Here is an 11305-nt window from a genome sequence, read left to right as displayed (position 1 = left end):
CTCTATGGAACTCTCCCGGTCTTTCTTTACCTACTCTAAACTATCGCGCCCAAATAAAATACGTATGTATGAAATACGCGATTACATCTTATATTTAAATTTCCCTCTCCGCGCCATTAATCGATGCATATATATATATCTAGCTATGTTCGCGTGGTCAACTGGCCACGCTACACCTTCCCCCTTATCGAAAAGGTGTTTCCTATGGGAACAGCTTTTACATACTACTTGATACTACTCTATTCTAATTAATTATATAGACGGCGCATGATTTGAGTCTGTTTCAGAATAACTATATATGTGTGTGTGCGCAGGTGTACCTACACTCGGAGTTCCTGATGTATATATTTACATTAAAATCGTTTAAGGTGGATTCAGTTTATTTGTACAACAGTTTTATACTCAGTCGCTTTACTAATCTAATCGTATACAGGCTAGTTTCAACTTATTCGCATGGACCGTTTTAAATTTATTATTACTTATCTCTATCTCTATTGTTAAGTCGTTATATACATTAACTACGTGGTATGGCCCTGCCCATTCGGTATCAAATTTGGACGTTTTTGGTTCCTTAGCTAGATAAACATAATCGCCTACATTAAATTTACGAGGATTAACATTTTTGTCGTACAGTCGTTTACTTTTTTCCTTTGCTCGATTTAAATTCGTTGCTGCCATAGCTTGAGTAGTGGTAATCTTTGTAAACAATTCGTTTAAGTACTGAAAGAATGTCCGAGGGATTTCCTGCTTAGCAAATTCAGAAGGAATTAAAGCCTTAACACCAAAAACTAATTCGTGTGGGGTAAATCCTGTAGCTTCATGTACGGAAGTGTTATATGAAAACATCCCAAATCTAATCCAATCATCCCAGTCTGTTTTAGTGCAGTAGTGTTTCAAATATTCTACAAAAACTCTATGGGCACGTTCGAGAGATCCTAATGACTGTGGATGGAATGCAGTAGAAGTAATCCTTTGGATCTTGAAGATTTTACAAAAGGTTTTCATAACTTCACTCGTAAAGTTTCGTCCCTGATCCGTATGAATAGTCCTGGGACATCCAAATCTACTAATAAATTGTTCCGCCAGGGCTGTGGCAACAGTTATTGAATCTATGCTTGCTAACGGAATGGCATCTGAGTATTTGGTTAGATTATCCTGTAGGGTAAGTAAATATTTATTGCCTTTATTGGTAATGGGCAAGGGACCTACTATATCCATTTGAATTTTTTCAAAAGCTCTACTTGGGGTATCAGTGATGCGCATGGGTTGTCTAGTTTTTGCGGAAAGTACCTTGTTCTGTTGACAAGAAGGGCAAGTCCTCACAAAATCTTGGATTTCTTTTCCCATCCTAGGCCAATAAAAATTTTCTCTAATACTGTCGTATACCTTGGTCATACCATGATGACCACCGATGGTAGTGTCGTGATGTTCCTTAATAATTTTTAGTCTATCCGATATTTCAGGGATGATTATTTCTCCGGAACAAATGGTTATTATATATTGGGGGTCAGTAAGTATGGATTTTATTGATTGTTCGAGGAGATCCCAACCAATAGTTCCTAATCCATTGTGTACTCTAGAAATGCTAAGGGTTTTTGTGTTTGTCCTATCCATGAGGCATTTGAGGGACTTCAATGAGGCTACGATATTCTGAAAGTCAGGTATCTCTTCAGAGGTAGTTTTAATGAATAAGTGAAATATATAGAATCTATCCCCGGATATGGTTAAGGCTTCTCCAACATTAACATTGTACTCTTTTACTCGATGGATAAGAAACTTCTCCCGTTTCAGGAGATCCTTGCTAGTCTCTGTAGCACATGAACAATCAGTAGGGAGGAAATGTATAAGGTTATCTTTACGCATGTAGAGATAATCCTTAGAATGTTTAAAGGTCGGGAGGAAAGTGGGATGAGGGTTGGGTATATTGTCCGTGACTCTAATAGGTAATATTTTATTCGCTTTCTGCGTTGTGTCATATAGATTCTCTATCTGTGTTTCAGGTTTGAATGAGGTCGGCCCTATCTCGGATTGTGCCCCTATAACCGGCTCCTCAGCCTGAAGAATCTGCGCTTTACCACGCAATACACCACCCATAGCTCCCTGAGACGGGGTCAGGAGGTTTTCCGGATTGCCGATATTCTCAGGGCAGCCAGAGCGCCGAAAAGAAGGGATAGAAAGAGAAAGCATCGTCCTTGCGCCTAACGGTGCCTGGAACGGGGTCAGGAGGTTTTCCGGCTTGCCGATTTTCCAGACGCCCGAGTCGCCGCAAGCCAACGATGCCCGAGGCAGAATCCGAATATCTACACTCTCTTCACGGTTGTCATGTCTTTCAACGACCTCGTACAGATCAGAGAGTGGTTCCTTCCCTCCTACATGGAATTTTATTGAGGGTGAAGGCGTTTCGTCTTCGTCAGCAGTATGATAATCGTCACTGTCGTCATTATCGCTGTCTCTAATACCAAAAGTTTTGCAACTGTCTTCGACCTCATTTCCAACCACTGCTTCCCCGCGCGCAAGAAAAACAGAGGCAACCCGTTCCTCACAGTAATATTCTAAACTTTGGTCTGAGTTAGGATTTGGGTTTGTCCGGAGGTTCGTGAGCAACACCTCGCCGGCGCCTGCGAGAGCCACCCCCGAATTCTCCAGACAAGGATCTATTAAGTTTGTTTGGAACATTGAATTATTTTGGAGGTCTACAGGGTTTCGGGACAATGCGTCTGCGTTGGAGTTCACCTTACCAGGTTTGTACACAATGTTATACTCGTATTCGTTCAATTTAATTCGCCATCTCATAAGTTTTGATGTGGGATCTTTGACATTGTGTAACCAAACTAACGGGCGATGATCGGTTACCAGGGTGAATTGATGACCGTAGAGATATGGTCGAAAATGGTCTACTGCGAATAGAACTGCTAACAATTCCTTTTCTATAGTAGAATAATTACATTCTGCTTCATTTAAAGTTCTAGATGCATACGCGATGGGGAGGTCTTTCCCTATAGGCCCTTGGCTCAATACAGCCCCTACAGCGAAATTGGAAGCGTCTGTGGTAACTACGAAGGGTTGTGAGAAATTTGGGAATTGCAGGAGGGGTTCTGCACAGATAAGATCCCGGAGGGTTTCGAAGGCCGTTTGGGCTTTACCGTCCCATACTAGATGAACATCTTTTTTCAATAGTTGAGTAAGAGGTTTGGCAATTTTCGCCATATCCTGAATGAATCTCCTATAATACCCTACAAGGCCCAAAAACTGCTTAATATTTTTCTTAGTTTTAGGTACGGGGAATCGTTTGACGGCTTCAATTTTCATCGGGTCGGGTTTCACACCATCGGTAGTGATGATATGGCCTAAATAAGTAATTTCCTTACGGAGGAACCAGCACTTATCCGGCTGAAGAGTTAAACCGGCGTTTTGTAATCGAGCTAACAAATTCCGCAACTTTCGACGATGTTCCTCAAGGGAGTCAGCATAAATGACAATGTCATCCATGTATACAAAGAGTTCTACTCCTTGCAGACCTGACAACACTAAATCCATCATCCTTTGGAATGTGGCCGGTGCATTTTTTAACCCAAATGGCATTCTATTAAACTCATAGTGACCATAGGGGGTTGAAAATGCGGTCTTTGCTTTAGACTTTTCGGTAATTGGAATTTGATGGAAGCCGGAAGCTAGATCTAACGTACTAAAGTATTTCGCTCCACCAAGTTGATCTAATATGTCGGTAATGTTAGGAAGTGGGTACGCATCACTGATAGTTTTCTCATTCAGTTTACGGTAATCAATTACCATGCGCCAACGAGCTCTACCAGAAGAATCGGTTTTTTTGGGGACGATCCAGACCGGCGAGTTATATGGAGAAATGGAGGATTGAATTACTTGGTCTTTGATTAACCTATCCACCTGCTTATTTATCTCATCTTTATGGGCAAGGGGGAACCTATATTGCTTAGTATTAATGGGATTATCATCAGTTGTTACTATGGTATGCTCAGCAGCATTAGTACTACCTAACTTATCTCCAGGGAGGTGAAATTGATATGGGAAATCGCTTATAATTTCCAAGATACTACCCTTTTCAACTTCGTTTAAATGATTTAAATTGAGACATTTAAGTAGCTCAGCAATTCTTCGAGCATGGGCCCTAGATTTTTCTGTACCAGGGTCTCCTTTCCGAGCAGATCGCGGAGATGGGGATGCAATATCAAAATCCTCTAATTCTACGGGAGGTAATTTAAGAGAAACATGGCCAGGAGTAGTATTAATAGCGAAGATTTTCGTAAATCCTCCTTCTTGTTTAGCCAAGACATCCCCAATGAAAATTCCTGGTCCAGCATTTATCCTACGAATATAGCCGAATTCTCTATCTGGTTTTACAGGGATCGTTATTAAAACTTTATTACGCGGGGGCAATTCAATGGAGGCAGAGGCAAGGGGGTACTTCTTGTCTCTGAGTTGCAAGATGCTAGGCAATTTATCCCTAAAAATCAAAGTGCCCTCATGTTTTACTAAGAATGGCATCCCTAAAATTCCAGTTTCTCTGACAGGAAAATTGTCGTCGACAATCTGGAACTCCACTGGGATGTTATCAATGAAAACGCGAATTTGTCCGTTGGTATGTAATATTCCGGATCCGATTCCGGTCAGATCGTATACAATATCAGGATCAACCAACGTTCCTATACCTACTCCTTTTCGTTTAATCAAGTTTATCTGAGCGCCTGTGTCTATGAGGAAAGAAGCAATTCCTTCATTAAAAGATTGGTGATTCAACGTAATAGCGGGTGATTGGACAATCTCACTGGCGTCAAGATTTAAGCAGATTCGGATGGACCGGCGCGCGCGATAAGGGCTTCGTTCCGCGGTGCGCTTCGACGCGGTGCCCCTCGCGAGTTTAAAGACTGCGAGTTTCCATTAAACCGGGATGTTGAAGGTCGGTTAAATTTATTTCCCTGAGAATTTCCTGAGACGTTCGCGTAACACTGGGACTCTACATGACCGGTCTTTCTACATAAACGGCATCTAATTTCCCGGGAATTCTGGGGGTGATTGGGGAGGTTATCGGTGCAATGAACACGGTCATGCCCTGGTTGGCCGCATCTAAAACACCTTCTATCAGGTCGCGTATTGGTCACGTATAATCGAGCGTCGCGTGCAGTGAGTTTCGGAGGGGTATGTCGATATTCTTCAAAAGATTCACCTTCTAATTGAACTGCTACTTTTATAGCGGATTCTAAAGTCTGTAAATTATCCTTTAAAATTATCATTCGTGCTACGCGGTCGCTTAATCCTTTAGTGAAACCCGTTACCGCGGCTTGACTGAGGACAACCTTCGCGCCTATAAATTCTTCCGCAGTATATTTCTCTTTTGCCGCTTCAATTCCCCTACTTAGAATTTCGCTAACTCGGGCCCCATAAACTTCAACTCTCTCGTTATCTACTTGCCGTATGTTTCTCAGTTCGTTATGAATCGAATCTACCTTGAAAAATCGCGCGAATGACTCCTTCAAGATTTTTATTAGCTCATCAAAACTATTAATTTCGCGGTGGCCCGAAATTAAGAAGTCAGCATGCCCCACGATTTTATTCCTAATCAGAGCAAGAAGATTATCCTTATCGGCGGGTTTGATTCTATCATTGGCTAATTTGCATTGCCCTATAAATTTCGTCACCGAACAAGATTGTCCATCAAACTGAGGTATAAGGTCGATAGCAAGTTTCAGTGGCAGAAAAGAACGCTCAGATACATTAACAGGACTTATTTCGATGGCTGCGGGACCATTAGAGGAAGCGGTTGTATCATAAAAGATAGAAGAATTAGTCGGGGTACTCTGTATTGGAACAGTATTATGAGATGGCAAAGAGCTTGCTTGAGGGAGGGCAACCGTAGTTTCTATTGAAGGTGACACAAACGTTATATCGTCAACAATAAAGGAATTACCACTACTATTCAAGTTAATCCTACGCGCTTTCCTACTCTTACGCGACATTTTAAAGCTACGTGACATTCTACGCGTGGCGAAAATAATAAAATTTATGTTCTAAACTTACGAGGGATGCGCTGCCCGGGTTACACCGCTATGATCCACCACCAATCACGCTTTCCTGGCCTTGCGATGTCTCCTTATCAGCAGTTGCTCGATTCTCCTTCCTGGATCCCCGCCGTTGAATTCTCCCGGCTGGATTCTCCTTTCCGGTTCCCCGTCGTCGAATTCTCCCGGCTGGATTCTCCTTTCCGGTTCCCCGTCGTTGAATTCTCCCGGCTGGATTATCCTTATCGTTGGATCCTCTCGATGATTTGAATTCCTCAAGGGTGCACGTGACAGGCAGGGTGTCTTGTACGGCCGCTGACGTCACTCGCTCTCCGGTATTTACCCAAGCTCCTGGGGAAACCGTACGAAAACCCAGGAGAGAGAGATTGCACCTTTCCAGAGCCTTCCACAAGCCGGCATCAATGTATGGTCCAGTTGATTTTCCAAAATTTTTTTATAAATCCCACCGCTGTCACCAAAATTTAGCTATGTTGCGTCGCCGTGTGGTGGGATGGGGACTTTTGGTGTGGGTTCGGGTGCCCGTGGAGCGCTGAAGCGCTCTGCTCGTGGAGGTTCACAAATAAACTTTGTACACAGAGTTTAAAGGCGAAAAACTGTTGTAGATTTTATTGCAAGTACTTGGAGATGTAACTCCCTCAGTTCTACAATGAGTTCTGTCGTCCTGGAGCTTCGAATCCCTTTTTTAGCTTCTTCCTTCTCGCTTCCTTAGCCAATAGGAAAATTGGGATCTTCTGGCTAGGCGTTGATTCGTCGGATCACTCGTCTTCCGGTTGCTGCTTGATGGTGATTGGCAGTGGATGGATCTTAATAGCGCACGCACGGGAGTGGGGTACGCATGAGGGTGAAGCCCCGCCAAAACAAGGGACGTGGGGCCATGTGGGACCGAACGAGCGAGAGGTCCGAGGGAGTTCCAAGAGGTCCTTGACTCGGAATTTATGACCTCTTGTCCTTAACTGATTCCGGACTTCGACTATCCCTAATTTATGTAGAATTGGAGAAGCTACTCTAAGAGGCTGCGTGACTTTCTCTAAATTCCTCAATTAGTCTCGCCGACTCGAATTTCGTCAAGGATCTCTATGGAACTCTCCCGGTCTTTCTTTACCTACTCTAAACTATCGCGCCCAAATAAAATACGTATGTATGAAATACGCGATTACATCTTATATTTAAATTTCCCTCTCCGCGCCATTAATCGATGCATATATATATATATAGCTATGTTCGCGTGGTCAACTGGCCACGCTACAAACAAAACGAATTGATACTGGCTTTACACGCCAGCGCCGCCAGTTATACACCGGTGTACTACATCCCCCCGTACTCCTCTTCACCCCCGCGGTGCTCAACACTTGCGAGGGAGTCAGCTTAGATGGCACCACGTTCAGGGCACTGTGGGGATTTTTATGGCGAAACGCGCGTCCTCCACGATTCGTGGGGACCGTAGAGACGAAACTCGCAGCAAGCGAGTTCTCGGGGTCACCAGTGGCCAAGGCCACACGTTCTCGGACGAGAACGTTCGCAATGCAATCGTCCAAGATGGACTCGCCACGTGGTCGCGGCGGAAAAAGAGGTTACGTTCGCGCGGCCCACACCGCGCAAGTAACACACACGGGAGAACGGTAACGTCAACAGTATTTATTGAGAGCACGGGCGGTCGGTCGCGATCTTCGACAAGAATCGCGACGATACACAGAATCGACCGGCACGGCAAAATATAATCGTTTAGGAAGCAGCTATGTGGCACGTCTAACTCGTACTATGGACAAGCGTCGATTCGCTCTCTCTACGGTTATCCGTTGTACGATTGAGACGTGCAGTGTATCTGCTCCTAAAACGATTGTTCTTCGCCGTGCCGGTCGACGTTACGTATCGTCGCGACTCTAGCTGAAGTTCGCGACCGATCACCCGTGCTCTTAAATAAATATTGTTGACTTTATTGTTCTCCACTGTGTGTTACTTGCGTGGTGTGGGCCGCGCGAACGTAACCTCTTTCCCCGCCGCGACCACGTGCCGAGTCCATCTTGGACTGTCTCATTTCGAACGTTCTCGTCCGAGAGCGTGTGGCCTTTGTCCACTGGTGACCCCGAGAACTCGTTTGCTGCGAGTTTCGTCTCTTCGGTCCCCACGAATCGTGGAGGACCTGCGTTTCGCCGATGTTGGGCTGGTGATTTCTCCACCACTCTAAGCGGGCCACAAGCACCCGGGAAATCCCTATATCGGTGCCTGCCATTCCCGCCACCATAAAATCCCCACAGCACTGTGGGGCGGCGGCACGGCGCACAGTGGGCAATTTGGACAAAATCGGATTCAAAATCAAGGAATTTTCGATAGAGATGAGCTATAGCGATAAAATTTTTTTTAAATTAAAGCTGAAACTTTATAGAATACGGGAAAAATAGCGAGATTATGGTACGAACGTTTTTTAACCTTGAGAAAATTCGTTAAACTTGCACAATTTCAAGAAAATTGTGGTTTTTCCAATACCACGCGCGGAAAATTTTTTTTTAACATGCTAACATCATTTCCCATAGATTTTTTCAAGCTGATTTCGAATCTGGTCTCAAAGTTTGTCTACGACCTCAGGATTTTGCAAAAAATAGATTTTTGTGACAAAAACTAATGAAATCATTTTTTCGTTGAAATGATGTGATAACACACTAGTTTGAAGGTATATCGTATGCTCATATATAAAACACAATAAAAATAATAATAATGAAGTATTTGAACGTTTTGAGTTACTTACGAAACATGAAGCACTTCGCATCTCGCCATCACTTGACGTATCGCTGTCATTGCTACTGGCACATTCTGCAGACTGTGTGTGGCTGTAATGTAGTATAAATTAGATATCTATTGTCCATAATTATATTTTCATTTACAGAGGAAGTAAGGTAAGTATTAAATTTTGTTAAGTTACGTATTTGTATTACGATGAAAATACGTAAGTTAAAAAAATTCAGGTAAGCGAACGTTTTAAGACGAGACTGACAGTGCCTATTGAAATCTTGCCCAAAAATTTGTTTCAAAGTCTGTTTGGAACTATAGCGAAGAAAATGAGGGTTGCAGGTAGTGAAAGCGAAGGATAGAGAATAAGCGTGGACCGTATGGGGTAACAAGAATGGTATATTAAAACAGAGGTGAAAAATGAACAAGAAAGTGATGAATACACAAACAGAAGGTTTACGTCTGCGTTCGTTCACCCGGGCCGACGCCGAGTTCGACCACCTGAGCTATTGTCAACGCCGGGACACGGTCGCACCGAGACAGTTCTTATGCGGATTAGCGGGCAAAAACTTTATGGTCTCCATATAAGAACCGTCGTGGCCCGAAATGGTTTTCGCGTTACCGAAGTTACCGGTAACGCCTGCAACGATTTTGAACATTCCGCCCGCCTTCGACAACCGTCGAACGGAAATGATCGGTCGTGCGTGGGTGAGCGGTATGCGAATGCAGATGAATTACAAGATGATGAGATGAAACGGATCATGAGAAGCCAGACGTTTACGCGTTCGCCGCGCGGCGCAGATAAATTATCTTTGTCACCGGCCGCTTGTATTTGCTTGTCGCTGTTCTGACGGTGATGACGCGAACGTGTCCGTCGGCTCCTGGGTGGTTCCGACCTGATGAGGATGAGGTTCCCGACCTTGAGTGAAGTCTCCGCGGCGGTCCACTTCGTTCTGGTCTGCATCTTGTGAAGGTATTCCATTGACCACCGTCTCCAGAAGTGTTCCAGGCGTTGCTGGATCAGTTGCCATCGGGAGAGTCTTGACCGCGGCACCTCTAGGAGCGTCGGCTCTGGCGTTGCCGTGAGCAGGCCGCCGATGAGAAAGTGCCCTGGTGTCAGCGGGGTTAGGTCCTCAGGGTCTTCGGTAAGTGCTTGTAGCGGCCATGAATTGAGACAGGCCTCCACCTGGCAAAGGAAGGTGGAGAACTCCTCGTAGGTGAGGGGATCATAGGCTACGACCCTCTGCAGGTGACGCTTCACCGACCGGACTGCCGCTTCCCAGAATCCGCCGAAGTGTGGTGCGCCCGGTGGGATGAACTTCCACGTCACCCTGTCCTTTGCGAGCTGCCGGGAGATGGTCGCGGCTTCCTGCGTCGAGGCCGTGAACAGTCGACGCAGCTCCTGGTCCGCGCCCACGAAATTGGTGCCGCAGTCGCTGGTGATGCTGGTGCAGAGCCCTCGGCGGCCCGTGAAGCGGCGGAAGGCAGCCAGGAAGACGGAGGTGGAATAGTCGGACACGGCTTCGATGTGGACGGCTCTCGTACTAAAATGTACAAAGACGGCCACGTAGACTATAGAAATTTGAATCGACGAACAATACCAACATCTGCAGACTCCCAAAATCAATGATTTTAAAACATATGGCGCCAAATGGCACGAATCCAAATTGGACGGCGACTAAACAGCACGGCGTCCAAAAGGAACGCGTCCAATCGGGACCGTCCAATCGGAACACGTCCAATCGAAATATGTCCAAGTGGGACACCCCCGTATCGTTGACCGATGGCGGCGAGGGTCAACTGTACTCCGCCGTGCAGCGTCCGAAGGTGAGCGCGCTCGATGACTAGCTGCGTCAGATGGCATCCTGCGGGAAGGATGGTGGGGTGTTGTTCGTCGTATGGCAGCAGTGCATTGTGGAGACGTCCTCCCACGCACAGGATGCCGTGGTCATCGAGGAACGGCGTCAGCGCTCTGAGCCCACTAGACCTTGGTACTGGGTTCTCCTGCTCGACGACGGAGATTTCGGCGGCGAAGTGGAGGCGCTGGGCCAGCCGTGTCCAGCAGTCCTCGGCTCGGCGGAGATCGTCGTGTCGCAGGTGCATCGGTGATGCTGGTGCGTCGTGCCGTGAGGGGTTGGTCTCTGTCTGTTCCCTTCCCATCCTCTTAGCAAAATGTGAGAGTGGTGCACGCAATAAATGTGATAAATGCATTTGTGATCAGTAGACTGCGTATTTTATGCACTTATAACAAAACGGAGTAGCTAAAGTTTTAAACAGTGCAGATATTAAAAGAATTGGAAAGTGAGGATACAATGAACTTTTAAAATAATTATAAAAAGTGGCTCCTGTTCCTTGCAACAGAAGCAGATAATTTTTATTTTGCATAAAAATTTGCAGTCCAGCGTTCAAAAATCATTTTCATATTCCTGAATCGGAATTGCTTTTTTTGCAAAAGTTTGATTAAATACAAGTCGCTAATATAAAATCTCACTGAAGTAAAGTCATTAATGTCGGTCAACGTTTCGTTT

The 11305-nt window shown here is 45.2% G+C and overlaps 2 long non-coding RNA genes across 2 annotated transcripts; both read left to right on the top strand.

The window, feature by feature from the left end:
- The first annotated feature begins 378 nt into the window (after nt 1–378).
- Nucleotides 379–2088, top strand: LOC143360309 (uncharacterized). Its single transcript, XR_013083245.1, has 3 exons — nt 379–997; nt 1087–1162; nt 2001–2088. It is a non-coding gene; the product is annotated as an uncharacterized LOC143360309 (long non-coding RNA).
- Nucleotides 2089–2527: 439 nt separating this feature from the next.
- Nucleotides 2528–3834, top strand: LOC143360412 (uncharacterized). Its single transcript, XR_013083271.1, has 3 exons — nt 2528–2741; nt 2964–3176; nt 3270–3834. It is a non-coding gene; the product is annotated as an uncharacterized LOC143360412 (long non-coding RNA).
- The last annotated feature ends 7471 nt before the right edge of the window (nt 3835–11305 follow it).

This window comes from Halictus rubicundus, chromosome 13 (genome assembly GCF_050948215.1).
Source record: "Halictus rubicundus isolate RS-2024b chromosome 13, iyHalRubi1_principal, whole genome shotgun sequence".
In the NCBI taxonomy this organism is placed as follows: domain Eukaryota; kingdom Metazoa; phylum Arthropoda; class Insecta; order Hymenoptera; family Halictidae; genus Halictus; species Halictus rubicundus.
This window is presented reverse-complemented; position numbering and strand designations above follow the sequence as displayed.